Source organism: Juglans regia, chromosome 13 (assembly GCF_001411555.2).
Source record: "Juglans regia cultivar Chandler chromosome 13, Walnut 2.0, whole genome shotgun sequence".
Taxonomy (NCBI): Eukaryota; Viridiplantae; Streptophyta; class Magnoliopsida; order Fagales; family Juglandaceae; genus Juglans; species Juglans regia.
The window spans coordinates 30870491-30885790 of record NC_049913.1 but is presented as its reverse complement, the minus strand read 5'-3'; positions in this window follow the sequence as shown (position 1 = coordinate 30885790).

Here is a 15300-nt window from a genome sequence, read left to right as displayed (position 1 = left end):
TCAAAGTAGGAATGTATGAAAGAAAAAGTCCCTAAACCCCTCCGGTGAGTGCTCCCTATCCTCAAAACAGCGACCATTCCTCTCATTTCATGTGCACTACATTAAGCATAGAGGCATCATCTTCCAAACAGCCGCGATCTACCTGCTACCACGAATGCCGCTCCAACATGACAATAAATCTATCAACCTCCTAGGCATTACCCATGCAATGTCAAGCCTTGTGAATATTTCATCCCATACAGTCTTCAATAAAGAAAGGAGAAAATGTTCTTCAAATCAACATGTCATACCAAATGTCGTGCCAAAATCTGATTTGAGTGCCCCTACCCACCTCGAGTCTGCAATTAACAAGTAAGTCATCCCAACCATTATGATTAAATTTTCAAACACTCTCGCCATAAGCCCATCTTCCTTCATTAGAGCAACAACCTCCCCATATGCTCCATACTTAATATCGATAATGTTCCTCCAAAGAGCATCTCCTTCTCAATGATAATGCCATAACCATTTTCCTAAAAGAGCCTAATTGAAAGTTCTCAATTTTCTAACCCCCAAACCACTGTAGGACAAATATGTGTAGGCTTTATCCCACTTAATCAAATGAGATTTTTTCGTGTCCTCTAAATCGCCCCACAAGAAATCAAGAAAAATCTTCTCCAATCTATTGACCATTCCTGCAAGCAAAGGAGATAAAGATAGAAAATAGGTGTGGAGATTGGATAATGTGCTCTTAATTAATGTGATTCTGCCACCTTTAGTTAAGTAAATTCTCTTCCAACCCGCCAGTTTGCATTCGATCTTTTCAACAATCTCATCCCACATAGTCTTGGATTTATGAGAGGCCCCCTCAAAACAAAGCAGGAGAGCTCTCAAAGAACAAATCTGGTCAAGGTCCGGCTCACAAAAAATCAGCGTGTCATCGACGAAAAGTAGGTGAGAGAGATTGATAAATTACCCTGTGAAGAACCACCCATTGAGAAACCCATGATGAAGCCCTTATCCGCCATCCCTTTCAACATTGTACTAAGAACATCCATTACTAAAATGAAAAGAAGAGGGGATAAAGGGTCCCCTTGTCTCAAGCCCCAAGAACTATTAAAGAAGCCTTCAGAAGTGTTGTTAACCAAAATAGAGAATCTGACTATTGTGATACAATGTTTCATCCACTGACACTATCTTTTCCCAAATCTGTACTTGCTAAGTATATACACCAAGAAATCCCAATTTATATGGTCAAAGGTTTTCTCCATGTCCAATTTACATAAGATACTTGGGATGTCGGCTTTGATTTTACTCTCCAAGCATTCATTAGCGATGAGGATCGAGTCTAGTATTTGCCTTCCTTTTACAAAGGTGTGTTGGGACTTCAAGATGATCTTCCCCATGACTTTGCTCAACCGTTGGGCTAGAACTTTAGAGATGATCTTGTAAACCCCACTCACCAAACTTATAAGACGGAAATCTTGTACCTCTACTGACCTTGCACTTTTAGGAATAAGGGCAATAAATGTAGCATTAAGACTTTTCTAAAATTTCATAAAAGAGTGAAATTTGAGAAAACCCATCATGATGTCCTCCTTGACAATGTCTCAACTAGCCTGAAAGAAAGCCATTGTGAAACCATTTGAGCCCGAGGCTTTGTCTTTGTCCATCCCTTTTAGCACACTAAGCACCTCCTCTTCAAACGGTCTCCCCAACCAAGCTGCACTCGATTGATCGATAGAATAAAAAATCAGCCCATTTACCTTGGGTCTCCAATGATGTTACTCCTTTAGAAGCTTATCATAATTGTGGACAATGTGATCCTTGATAGCGATTTTATTCGAAAGAACCCTCCTTTCCAATTGAAGGATCTCAATGGCGTTGTTTCTTCGAAGTGAATTAGCTACTCTATAGAAAAACTTAGTGCTCTTGTCATCTTCCTTCAGCAAAAGGGCCTGAGATTTTTGCCTCCAGGAAATCTCCTCCATAAGTGTGATTTTTTCCAGTTCAGCTACTACAACCATTTTCCTTGCCTTATCATCATCTGAGAGGACCCCATCCACCTCTTTTTCATCCAGAAGTTGTAGCTCATGAAAAAGACTATTCCGCTGGTCATTAATGTTCCCAAATACTTCCATGTTCCATTTTCTCATATCATTTTTCAAAACTTTAATTTTCCCTACGAAAACAAAACTGGGAGTGCCCAAGAATTGATATAAGGACTATCATGTTCTAATGTTGTTCGTAAACCCATGTACCTTCAGCCACATATTCTCAAATTTAAAACATCTTCATCCCTCGTGGAGACCTCCACAATCCAATAAGAGAGGAAAATGATCAAAACAGAGCCTGAGTCGTTTTTGGCATAGGTTGGGGAAGTGGGCCTCCCAAGAGGGAGAGACAATGAATCTATCCAGCCTAGACCAAGCTGTCTCGTTAGACCACGTATAATCTCCCCCAGCTAAAGGTAGATCAATCAAATCTAGCTCGAAAATTAAAGCTGAGAAGTCAGCCATGGCTGAACCCGAGCTAAAGTCCCCTGACCTTTCGCTTAAAAACCGAGTGATGTTGAAATCACCTCCGATACACCATGAGCCATCTCACCAACTGCACAAACCAACAATCTCATCTCAAAGAAACTTTTTATGGCTGTCATTATTGGGCTCGTATACTCCTACGAACCCCCACCCGAAACCATTTTCCACATTCATGAAAGAACAAGATACCGAAAATTCTCCGATATTCTCATCCACAAAATTTACTACTCTCTTGTCCCACATCATTATGATGCCCCCCTGAAGCGCATTTAGAAGCAAGGCCGATCCAACCCGTATAAGAACAATTCCACAAGTTACTTATTACGCTTCTATCAATAAATTTCAATTTAGTCTCCTATAAACAAATAACATCAACCCTTCATTCCCTTATTAAGTTCTTCACTCTAAGGTGTTTGCTCAAGTCATTTAGTCCCCGGACATTCTATGAAAGGATTTTGGGCCTCATGGGACGTCGAGGTTTGCCCTGTCATTGTGCCTCCCCTACTGGCACTTCCTTCCCTTGCATAATAATTTATAGAATAAGAAAGCCTCTTGAGCTCTCTTTCTTTTTTAAAGGCAGTTTTGTCTATGAGGAGTTATCCTGCTTCAATGGTTGTAAGGAGTGCTTTTAACTAATCCTCAAAGCCCTCACAGGAGATCTCTATGCAATGGCAAATTTCATCTGCCTTCTTCAGGACCCAATCTGACTGTGAACTAATCCATAGAGGCATTAGAGGTAGAGAGCAAATATGACTGGTTCATCCCCCGAATCCCCCAGATTGTTAAAGGAAGAGATATCTCCAAACTCCTTGCAAACTAGTTGTAAAGCAGACCCAATTGATGGCCTGTCATCCAAGAGTGCCTCATCTTTGAGAGCAGTCTCATCCTTTTCTTCCAACGTGCACAAAGCCCTGGAGGGGGACTCAGCAGCAACCACCATAACTGACCCCTTAACAAAGTCTTCCTGGGTCATTTAGAGAGTGGACTGATCCTTGGAAAGAGCCTCCAGAGGTTATGGAGGATATGGACCATCGGAAACTTCAAATTAAGGCAACCCATTTGCAACCACCACCTCATCGTGGTTGTCCATCCCCTCCGAGGCCAAAAGATGTTCCAAGTTATGTACCATAGGGACGGTAGTGGTTAGCAGCTTTAGCAGCTCCATCTATGTTGACGAAGAGCTCCTGGTGGCCTGAAAACAAGCGACAGCTTCATTCTAAACTAAATTAGCAATCGTTGTCGCCTCCATGCTTCTATTATTCCCTATCGTGGCCTGATCCTGCACCCTACTTGGGTCTGTAGGGTTGCCGGCAACCGGTAGTTCTTTCTATGTCATTAGCGTGGTGGCCGACGCAACCGCCAGAGGATTTGGGATTCTCGAGGCCCATACGAGAACTCAGGCCCAAGATGCTTCCTTGTCCCGCCACTCAGAGACGGGCCTAATTGGCGTCTCTCCAACCTTCATGGGTCCCCTTCTGCTCGAGCCCAGCCCAGCTTATCAGAACACTCCGTAGGCTTTCCATACTTCATGAGCCCACTGCCCTGACCCATAACCAAACTTAAGCCCAAGTCCACTTTCCTCTTCAACACGTTTATTTCCTCTGATATCCAAACAAGCAATAACAAAAAAGCAATAATGGGCATGATTAGCAAAGGCAAGGGCAGGATAAGGAAGGGCAAGCAATACGCGATAGTGAGCAGGTCCAAAGATGAGCAATACACAATAGCAAGCAATATGCAACTAGGTTTGGGTACTAAAAGTACTTTAGGTACTCGCAGAATATCTCACTACTATTCATTATTTTATTATTACTTTTCACATACTTTTTACTACTATTTACTACTATTCAATATTCTATCATTACTTTTTCATTACTATTCACAGAATACTTGAGGTACTCTCACTATCCAAATGCAGGAGCTTCAAGGTGTTCGCTGGGTACCTGGCTCAGTTGGGATACCAAAATCATCTCAACCAATCTCATTTCATCTGATCATTACAATTTTCACAAATTTTTACATAAAATACAATAAATAATTTAACTTTTTTAAATCCTAAAATAATAATAATATTAAAAAAAATATTCTAATAATATTTTATTCAACTTTTAAATTTAATCTAAAACCATCTCATCTCATCTCACTATCCAAACCCTATCTTATTCCATCAAAGGATGACGTTTTATGAGAAGCACATGCAAGTCAAAGGCAATCATGAGCCCAACCACCATGCATGTCCCACGCCTAACCATACGTAGAAGCTCTTCGCCATGCGGGCGACATTCACCAATGCTCGAACTAAGCTTTTCCTGAGACTCACAGAGCCGGTCCACTCCGTCTTTGTCACGCCTTTCATACAGCATACACTTAGACAATGTAATATTGACACTTTATCAAAAAGTATTAAAGTTTCTTTTATTTAAAATGTATATAAATATAAAGTCTTTCACCAAAATTAGTAATGAGAGCATTTTATATACATGTTACATTGACATTGGATTAGAATTTTTCAACAATTTTGTCTCAAACACCTTACAAATCAAAAGAGATAAGCACATATAGACTTCACAATATTTAGTGGTGAGATCTACACGGTTTGTGGACAAGATTTAATACTATAAGATTTGTACATCTTATTTATCTATCTTAATTATAATAAAAAATTTGAGACAGAAAAAAAAAAAAAAAAAAAAAAAACTTACCCAGTTGGACACCAACCCACAACCACCAATACTCATCATCACCGCCATCGCTCATTTGTATATCCATGTGAGATCTGCGTGCAATGTAGGTATGAACACCCCACATAATAGCAGCCTAACTATACACGAAGCATAATCTCAAGTGCAAAGGAATTTCATATCGGGCAAGCAAAGCCATGGGCGAACAAAGACTTAGGTGAGCACGTCTTTGGAGTAAGAGAACAAAATATTCAGGCAAGCAATAATAAAGGTGAGCAATAATGGGCGAAATTAGTGGGCGAGCAATGCACGATAGCCAACAAGTTCAAGGGTGAGTAATGCACAATAGCAAGTAAGTCCAAAGGTGAGCAATACGCGATAGCGAACAAGTTCGAGAGATTTAGTGGAATCTGACCAAGTGCTCGAGAGCATTCAAGGTGTTGTTCAGTACCTTTATTCTACCAAATGGCGACATTTTACAAGAAGCACACACTAGTCAAAGGCAGTCATTGACTCAACCACCATGCATGTCCCATGCCAACCATGCGTGGAAGCACTTCGCCACGTCGACAACATTCACCAACGATCAAACTAAACTTTTCTTCCTCTTGGTCTAGCTTCTGAGACACGTAGAGCACATCCACTCCGTCTCTGTCACCCCTTTCATCATGTGTGCACTTGGACAATGGATGCTTGCCGATCAACCAACCTAGCCGCATCAAGAGACTTCAAAAGCTCTATTTGACATCTTAGGCTAACCTAAGCTCTTTTTTTTTTTTAACGTGTGCATGTAGAATTAATTTGGTATTTCTTCTAAGGTCCCTTTCCTATACTCTTAAAAAATCTTTTATAAAGAGTAGAAGCACAAGATGTGCTCCAACAAACTAAAAATCTAAATGCACCTAAAAAGTAAAAAGTAAATAAATCAACGCGTCAAAATCACACATTCCATTTAAACATGTTTATCACTAAAATTAATTTTTTGCTCTACAAAAAAATTTAACATATTGATTATATTTAAAAAATATAATAATAACATTAATTAAAACTTCAAAAACCAGGCGATGCTCTTTCTAACTCTAGAATACAAAAGCTCCCACTTCTCACTTAAAAACCGATCATTCCTAGGCTGACTAAGAGCTCTTTCCTCTCCTCCATCCCCTCTTACCTCTTTGTGATATAATTTTAACAACATTTATTTTCCTTTTTTCTGAGTTTTCTTTATAGGTTAAAAATGTTAGATATGTTATCGTCTGGTTACCAAAGTTGTGCACACGCCTTACAAGGATGTTTATCTGCCGTTGATCTATAACCAACTTGAGTGGTATATCAAATGGAACCACGTGTGCGTCTCATGCACCACCACACATTCGTGCATGTAAACGATACACGTGTTGCACCATTCAACTCCTTGGTCTCTGAACTTCTAAAAACAAATTTTGACATCCCTTCACTAATGGCACCCGCCAGTACAGTCCTGTGCACCGCCTATGAGCGGCATGCACATCTACCTCTTTAACTCTAGATATCCTCTTATGTTCCCGCTTTTTCTAAAAGAGGATGTGTAAATTATAGAAGTGATAATCACTAATAAACACGTCATATATACACCACATGATGTAGAGATGCTTGTAGACCTAAGCAGTGCCTAAAGCAACCCAGCTTGTTCTTGGATTGGGCAACCCAAACAGTGTCTTTTTTTATTTGTTATCTTTATTTCTAGCGCTGGGCGGCAAGCCTACTCATATGGCCCCTACTTGAGGCATGTGGGTGGATGATCGCACGCATTCGGATATCGAGGGACGTCACCCAAGCTAGGCCAAAGCCCGCCTGGGTTTTCACTCATCTGCCTAGCCCAATATATATATTAAAAAATAATTTTTTTTAATAAAAAGATGTCATTTTAGAGTTCTATTTTGTTTTAAAACCCTCCCCCATCATGTCTCACTTTTTCTTCCATCAGTCTCTCTTCCCTTTGTTTTAAACCCTTGTCCGATTACCATTACTCCAACCTCGTCTGGTCGCCATCGCAATCTCTCTCTCCCTCTCACCGTCACCCCCACCCCTAGGTCTCTCTCTCTCTCTCTCTCTCTCTCTCTCTCTCCCTCCGTGGGCAAACAACCTTGGGGCCATTTTGCCCATCGACATTCAGACGGGGGCACCCAACCAAGAGGGAAGGGCCTGGGGCTACTCGCCTAAGAGGTGCGGGTGACACCCCTAGACACACATCACCTACCTTTGTGACAAATTATAAAACTTGAGAATTATTTCATCTACTTCAAGAAAATGAGAGGATTATATCCTATCATCCAAGTGTCCAAAAGTGATAATAGAAACTACAGGATGAACTACTTTTACTGTTGTGTTGTTTAGCAATCACTACTACTTACCTTCCACCTGTTAGAGTATTAGTAGTGGCCTAGTTAAAGTTTAACCAAATTTTGATTAAGAAATTCACTTTTATAAATTTAGTTAGTCACTTTTCAACAACACCAAATAACAAACTCTCCAAATCTATCACTATTTTATTAAAATATTGATTTTTACATTTTCATTTATTTTAATTCTAGTTGTAATTAGAATATTTATTCATTATTAAAAAAGTATATATTAATTTTATAACGTTCATATTATTCTAACAGATATAATTTTTTAACAGTCTTTTTTTTTACAACAATAATATTCTAACGGTCTTATATCTATCTATATGTGTGTGTGTGTGTATATATATATATATATATATATATATATATATATAAGTTGTTCGATCTTTTATATGGAGGGATCGAGTAGTGCCCTGGACACACCACAACTACCAAACTTGCATGCCCAAGTATGTGAGTAGTGTCCAAATACAGGAGCCAAACGATACCAGTTTATTGGTGCGTGATGAATAAAGGCGGAAGGAATATTTTATGGATAAAATATGTTTAGGCCAGCAATTTGGACTGCTTAGATTTGGCCGGTGAAAATAAGTTTAGTTAAAAATACTGTAAAAATATTCACAATCATAAATTATGCAATTGTCGCGTAATCGTTTTAAAAAAATGAATAAAATATGAGATTCACATAAAAAAATTAATTTTTTAATAATAAATTTTACTTTTTTTAAAATAATTACATGACGTTTACATATTTTATAATTGTATATAGAATTATATATTGAGTGCTCTTAGAATTTAAAATCTTAGGCCCAATATCTTTATCTTTCTCATGTCTCTACATGGACTCGATTGGGATTTGAACATGAGACAGGTTATCATGTCTGTGGGGGTAAATGGGTTTCAGAGGCCCAAGACCTAGACATAAACCATATAGCCTCTAAGATGTCCACGTGGTGGGGCGAGAGAGTAGAGAAATGCTATTATCCCATACCAAATAAATTTATTTTATTTTATTATAATTAAATTAATTGAATTGTTTTATTCATTATTCATACACTAAGTATTTATTATAAAAAACAGAAGTATTTAACTTAAAATAACGTAGAGTCAAAACATTTAATGATATAAAATATTGAAATACTGCTCTGCTTTGCCAAAGTTGGACCAAGAGGCGAGATAATGAAGAAAATAATTCAATGCGGCAGACAGAGGTAGAGGTGTAAACACATTTGGAGGACACCCAATACATAAAAACTAAGGAAATTATTAGCTATAAATAGCCTAAAATATAAGGTAAAGGTTCTTCTAAACACTCATAGATCTTCTTAGTTTTACTCTTTCTTTAGCCTAATTTAATATTAGTAATGTTACGTATAGTCATAGAATGCGTAAATATCGTATAAACGCTTTGAAAAAAAGTAAGATTTATTATTAAAAATTTAATTTTTTTACCTAAATCTTGTATTTATTTATTTTTTTAAAATAATTACACGACACTTGCACACTTACCATTGCAAGTATCATTTTCATTTAACATTAAAGTCGTCCCACCCACACTCGATTGACAAGCTTTTGCTGCCAATAAAAAAACCAGGTCTTTAGCATGAGGAACTGTATCAACAGTGTCAGTGTGGATGAATTTCATCAATGGGATAATAAAATATACTGACATGACATGCATTATTTTGTCCCTTCACCCAAAACTTATAATTTTAAGTTGCATTAATTAAGCTAGAAATGCAGTAGCATGAGTTAATACTATGTGATTATTTATATTTTATTATAGCTGATTGCTTAATTTGTCCTTCTTGGCTGATCATATCAATGCAACGATCATTGTTGCTTATTCTTAATCCCATTTGGGACATAAATTTAATTAAGATTAACTCAGTTTAGTTTAATTTTAAATTAAATCTAATATCTAAGTATTTAACTCTCAAATCATTAAATTCATATTAATTCAAAACCTCTTTATACGTAGGACCTACAATATTTTTTAATTTAACACATCTTTACACGTGAGATCCACAACTTTTTTAACTTCCCATAAATATATATAATCTCATCTTAACATCCAAACACATCTAAACACATTTTAAGTGTGTCTCACAAAATTCACTTCATTATTTCAACTAATTACTATTTATAAAGAATTCAACTCAACTCAACTCAACTCAACTCAGCTCAACATCTAAACGGAATTTAGAGTTTTATTATCTTTATACTATGTATACATTATTCACATATCATGATCTGGTTTATAAAATTTAAATTTAAAAATTTATCTTTTAAATTAAATTATATCGCGTAAATTATGTGTGGTGTAAATAATTTTAAATATAATTATTCTTCAATTTACCATTTTCATCTAATGTCAATAGCTCACTACTACTAATTGTAATTATTGGTGGTTGCGATTGCCATTCACTTGAAAAATGAATAGTATCTCTTTAATGCAAGAATATAAATTATTTTAATCACTTCACTTTTTAACCTAATATGAAATGATTAAAATATCCAATAATTTATAAAAAATAAATATAATAATCATAATTCTTGCTAATAGTAATTGCTTCCGCCCCCTCGTAAAGTTATTCATTTTTTCTTAACTTATTATTAAAATCACTATTGACTACTTTGACTGATTTTCGTTCTTTGTTATTTTGAATTAACTTATTACTTTCTTGTCTTGGAAGGTCTTTTTAGATTTTAGGCTATTATGCTATGTTTGCTTGTCAAAGTAAGCTCAATACATTTTAAATCAATTATTGATAGGACTAACTATTTTTTTAATTTTTCATAAAAAAATTAAATCTATTTCAACTTACTTCATACTTAAACATATATCACAACTAATTTATATTTAAATACATCTCAATAAGATTTACAAAATATTACTACTTACAAATTAACTCAGATCATCTGAGATCATTTAAGCATCCAAACGCAGACTAAGGTCCAAAGTCTAATGGGGTGTGAAGGCCTCGTTTGAATAGCGATTTCAACCCATTTCATCTCATCTCATTTTATTTTCTTCCTAAATATCATTCAAACACAAATACTTTTCAATTTCAAATTTTTAAAATTTTCATCTAATCACTGCCTAATTATTACAATTTTTCCAAACTTCTTAACAAAATACAAAAAATAATTTAACTTTTTAAATCCTAGAATAAAAATTATATTCTAATGTTATTTTAACTTAATATTTTTATTCAACTTTTTATTTCTCATTTTTCAAAACTCAATAAAACATCTTAACTCAAATTATTTCACGACTATTTACAGATATCTTATCTTATCTCATTTTAATATATAAACACCACTCAAACACATGGACTTTTCAATTTCAAATTTTCAAATTTTCAGTTTTTATTTAATCATTAGCTATTTATTACAACTTTTCTAAACTTCTAAACAAAATAAAAAAAATTCAACTTTTTTAAATTTTAAAACAAAAATTATATTTTAAGAATATTTTAATATTTTTATTCATATTTTGTCTTTCATTTTCCAAAAGTCTACAAGATATCTTAATTTAAATTATTTTATTACTATTCACATATTATTTCATTATTATTACAAATTTTCCAACTCATTTCAACGTCGAAACAACGCCCAAACGATTTGAAACATTGAATCCGGAAACCATAAGGAATATCGAATCAAAACCTATCATCCCTCGTGCAACGGAAAAAGCTCCCACACCCATGTGAAGTATAGTGTTTTTAATTGCTTCAAAATTATCATTTGAAAAAAAAAAAAATGATGGGAATCAAAGGAAAAAAAAAGCAACTTTTAGCTCCTTATGGATATAAAAAATATTTCATCTCATCTAATTATTACAACTTTCTTAAATTTTCACACAAAATATAATAAACAATTCAACCTTTTCAAATCTCAAAATAATAATAATATTAAAAAATAATATTATAATAATATTTTATTTAATTTTTAACTTTTATCTCAACTTATTTGATCTCAAGTCATTATCCAAACGGTACCTTACCTGATGATGCAAAATAACCAATTTAATAGTTGAAGCCCACTATCGCCTCGTATGTAAGACTTATCCCTTCATTATATTTCTTGATTATACATATTCACAAGAGATCGCAATTCTTGATGATACATTAAATGTTAAATTCTTATGAATGGAAAATTAAGGGTCGGCCGCCCCGCCCCTGCATGGAGAGGGACACCGCATGCGGGGGTGTGGGAGAGGGTACCTCCCGCCCCTCACCATGCGGGTATCACCCATATGGAAAACTGTGTAGGTTTAGGGTATACAAGTAGCAGTATTTTTTAAAAAATAGTGAACTCTATTGTAAAAAAAAAAGAATGATTTTTTCATAGTCTTTTCAAAGTGAGGTGTACTTTTTTCTAAAGGGATTGTACGACCTTATGTCTTAGACTTGTATATAACATTACACTTGTGGCGCCCCGACCCCCAAGTAAGGAAACACAGGAATCGAGACGCCGGGATGATGACAACACGGTCACACATCCCAACGAAAGTGCCAAGTGTGTGTACATGCGACAGTATACAATAACAACACAGCGGATAATTAAGTCTACTAAGTACCAGAAGTTATACAATTTAAATATCAGTAAAAGGGTTTAAAAAGTTATACAGTCATCCCAAAATAAAGTTTAACATATGTCCCAAAATACAAATGAGTGATCCCAAATCACTCCTCGGGCAGAGCCGACTCCTCAGGCTCACCCTCATCCTCTTCATCTGCATCAAAATCTGCGTTACTACAGAATAGTACCGCATAAGTATAACCCAAATAATCCTCAGGAATAAAATGTATTTAATGCAACCAACATGCATGCATATGATGAAATATGCATTTTCCTCAAAACATCATTTTCCCCGAAAATGATAATTTTCCAACACACGCCAAAATCTCATTTGGCCCAAAAATAATTCGTAAAACATTTTCCCAGAAAATGATTTACACAAAATCCAACACACACTATTTTTCCAGAAAATAGCCAATTAATCCGTTATTACCCTATGCACCATGATCTCCCCTAGGGATCATCCGCAAGTACTGGCTTCGTAGCGATGCCCAGTTCCGCGCCCAGCGCGTTCATGGCCAGACATCCTCTAGTCCCCGCCAGCAGAAGGACCACGGAGTCGGCACGAATCTCTCGTTCGATCCCATTGTCACCCGGCGACAATCCAGGGGACGTTACTCAGTATATTCCGCTCCTGAGTAACCAGAGGAGCTCCATCGAGATAATGCCCCATCTCGGCTTCGGGTCGTGATACACACGCACCCGAATTCCATTCTCATATGAAAATCCAGTTTTCATAAACACATGAACATGAATGCAATACACGAAAACCCAGTTTTCCTTTACAAACATAATCATGCATGATATCATGAAATGTACATGTACCGACACTAATCAATAACCATCAATAACTAATTCAATCAAATCCAACCAAACAACTCCAATCACCAATCCATCCGACTCCCGTACTCCTCGGACTCAGTCCGGCAAAACCAATCAACAGTTCAAATATAGTGAAATGTGTTAGTGCAAAAATACATTAAATTCATAAGAATTCTTTGGAAAATACTTACAGTGCTATTTAGCAATTTTCGAAGGATCACGAAGCTGCAAGAAGTGGAAAAACAGTTGCAGAACAGTGTAAAATACACTGTGGCCGTGGGTCACAGATACCCACTTTTCAACGGAGACAAAAGAAGACCAAAAAATGATAGGGTAGGACTTAGGGATGTCGGTGAAGCTAGTGGTGGTGAAGGTTGGCCGTGGGTGGCGGCACAAAGAGTGGTTTAAGGCAAAAAATATCCAAAACGGAAATGTGGTTGGTTGTGCTTCACCGGTGACGGATCGGAGGTGAGGTTGGGTCCAATGGGTTGCCAAGAGGTCGAGGATGAAGTGGTGTGAAGTTGGTGGCCAATGGTGGTGCGACGGCGGCGCGCGAGCACAAGAGGTGCTGCGGCCTTATGGTGCGCGTGGAGGCTAACGGCAACGCAAGGGAGGCTGAGATCGAAGGGGGAAGGTCGCCGGTGGGTGGGGAAGACGGTGGGTCGGGCGGTGCAAGTCACGGCGGCGCGGTGGCGGTGGGCAAGGCGGACGAAAGAAATGCACGGGGAGAGGGAGAGAGGCTGGGTCGCGCGCGGGAGAGAAGGCCGAAGGAGAAATAAGGGGAAAAGAAAAGAAAGAGAAAAGAAAAGGAGAGGAAAGAAAAATGGAGGGAAAAGAAATGAGGTCCAATCCTCATAACTTGGGTCACAAAAATGATCCAACGGAAACGATTTCAAAATCTCAAGTTAAATAAAATAATTTAAACGTAATGGTAAAGTCAAATTGAAATAATGAAATCCCACAGTAATTAATTAAATATGAAAAATAATTTAAATGCACAACAATAAATAAATATTAAGAAAGCACATAAAAATTAATTTTCACCAATTAAAAATCCTAAAAATAATCCAATTAAAATCTAATAATTTTAAAACAAGAGAATAATTTTTGAATAAAATAAAAATAATCTTTCAATAAAAATATACTAAAATACGGGGTGTTACAACACCTATAAATAAATCAAGAAAGTCTAGCCTACTATGAGTCAAAAATCAAGTTAAAGCCGCGTTCGGCTAGAGGGCTTATAAAGATGGACGAGTTGCCTTGTTTGTTTTTACAGATGAGATGAGATGAGTTGAGATAAAAGTTGAAAGTTGAATAAAATATTGTTAGAATATATTTTTTTAATATTATTTTTGTTTTAAGATTTGAAAAAGTTGAATTATTTATTTTATTTTGTATGAGAATTTGAAAGAATTGTAATTATTAGATGAGATGAGATAAGTTGAGAAGTTTCTTGAAAACAACCGAGTTGCATGCATATAAAAAAGTGAATCTCACTAATAAAGAATAATTTTTTTATAATATTTTAAGATGAAGTCTACTTTCTTACAAAGATTTGTACGGAATTTGTCAATTTGGAATTTGTACAAATAATTTATCTTTACTTTGTGATTATACAAACGAAACAAAAATATGCACTATTTTTTACGTTTCCACTACACAATTTGTCTAAATTTCTTAAATCATACTCATTTTCTATTGGCCTGCTGCATGTTTTCAATAGTACCTGTTGTAAGTCATGAATTGCAAATAATTACTGGTTTTATTTTAATAATAACTTTACTATAAGGCCTATAACTCTTTAATTAAAAACAAGCACAAAGAATATGATAAGTATTTAGAATTGCCATCGTTGGTTGGTCAAGCAAAAATTAAGGCATTCTCAGACATCAAGCATGTGTGGCAGAAACTTCAAAACCGGAAAGAGAGGCTACTATCTCAAGGAGGAAGAGAGGTGTTAATCAAGTCAATGACTCTTTCAATCCCTACTTATTCTATGAGTTATTTTAAGTTATTAGGAATTTTTTGTAATGAACTGGAGCAAATTATGGCTAAATTCTAATGGGGATAGAAACAATAAGAATACAAAATCCACTAAGTCAGTTGGAAGAAAATGTGTGAGCCAAAACATGTTGGGGGAATGGGGTTCAAAAGTCTTAGAAATTTTAATGATGCCTTTCTGGGTAAACAGGGATGGAGAATAATGAAAGAAAAGTCCACGCTCCTACACAGTAAATTCAAGACTAAATACTTTTTATGAGGACTTTCTTAGACTCAAGATTGGGTCACAATCCTTCCTATATT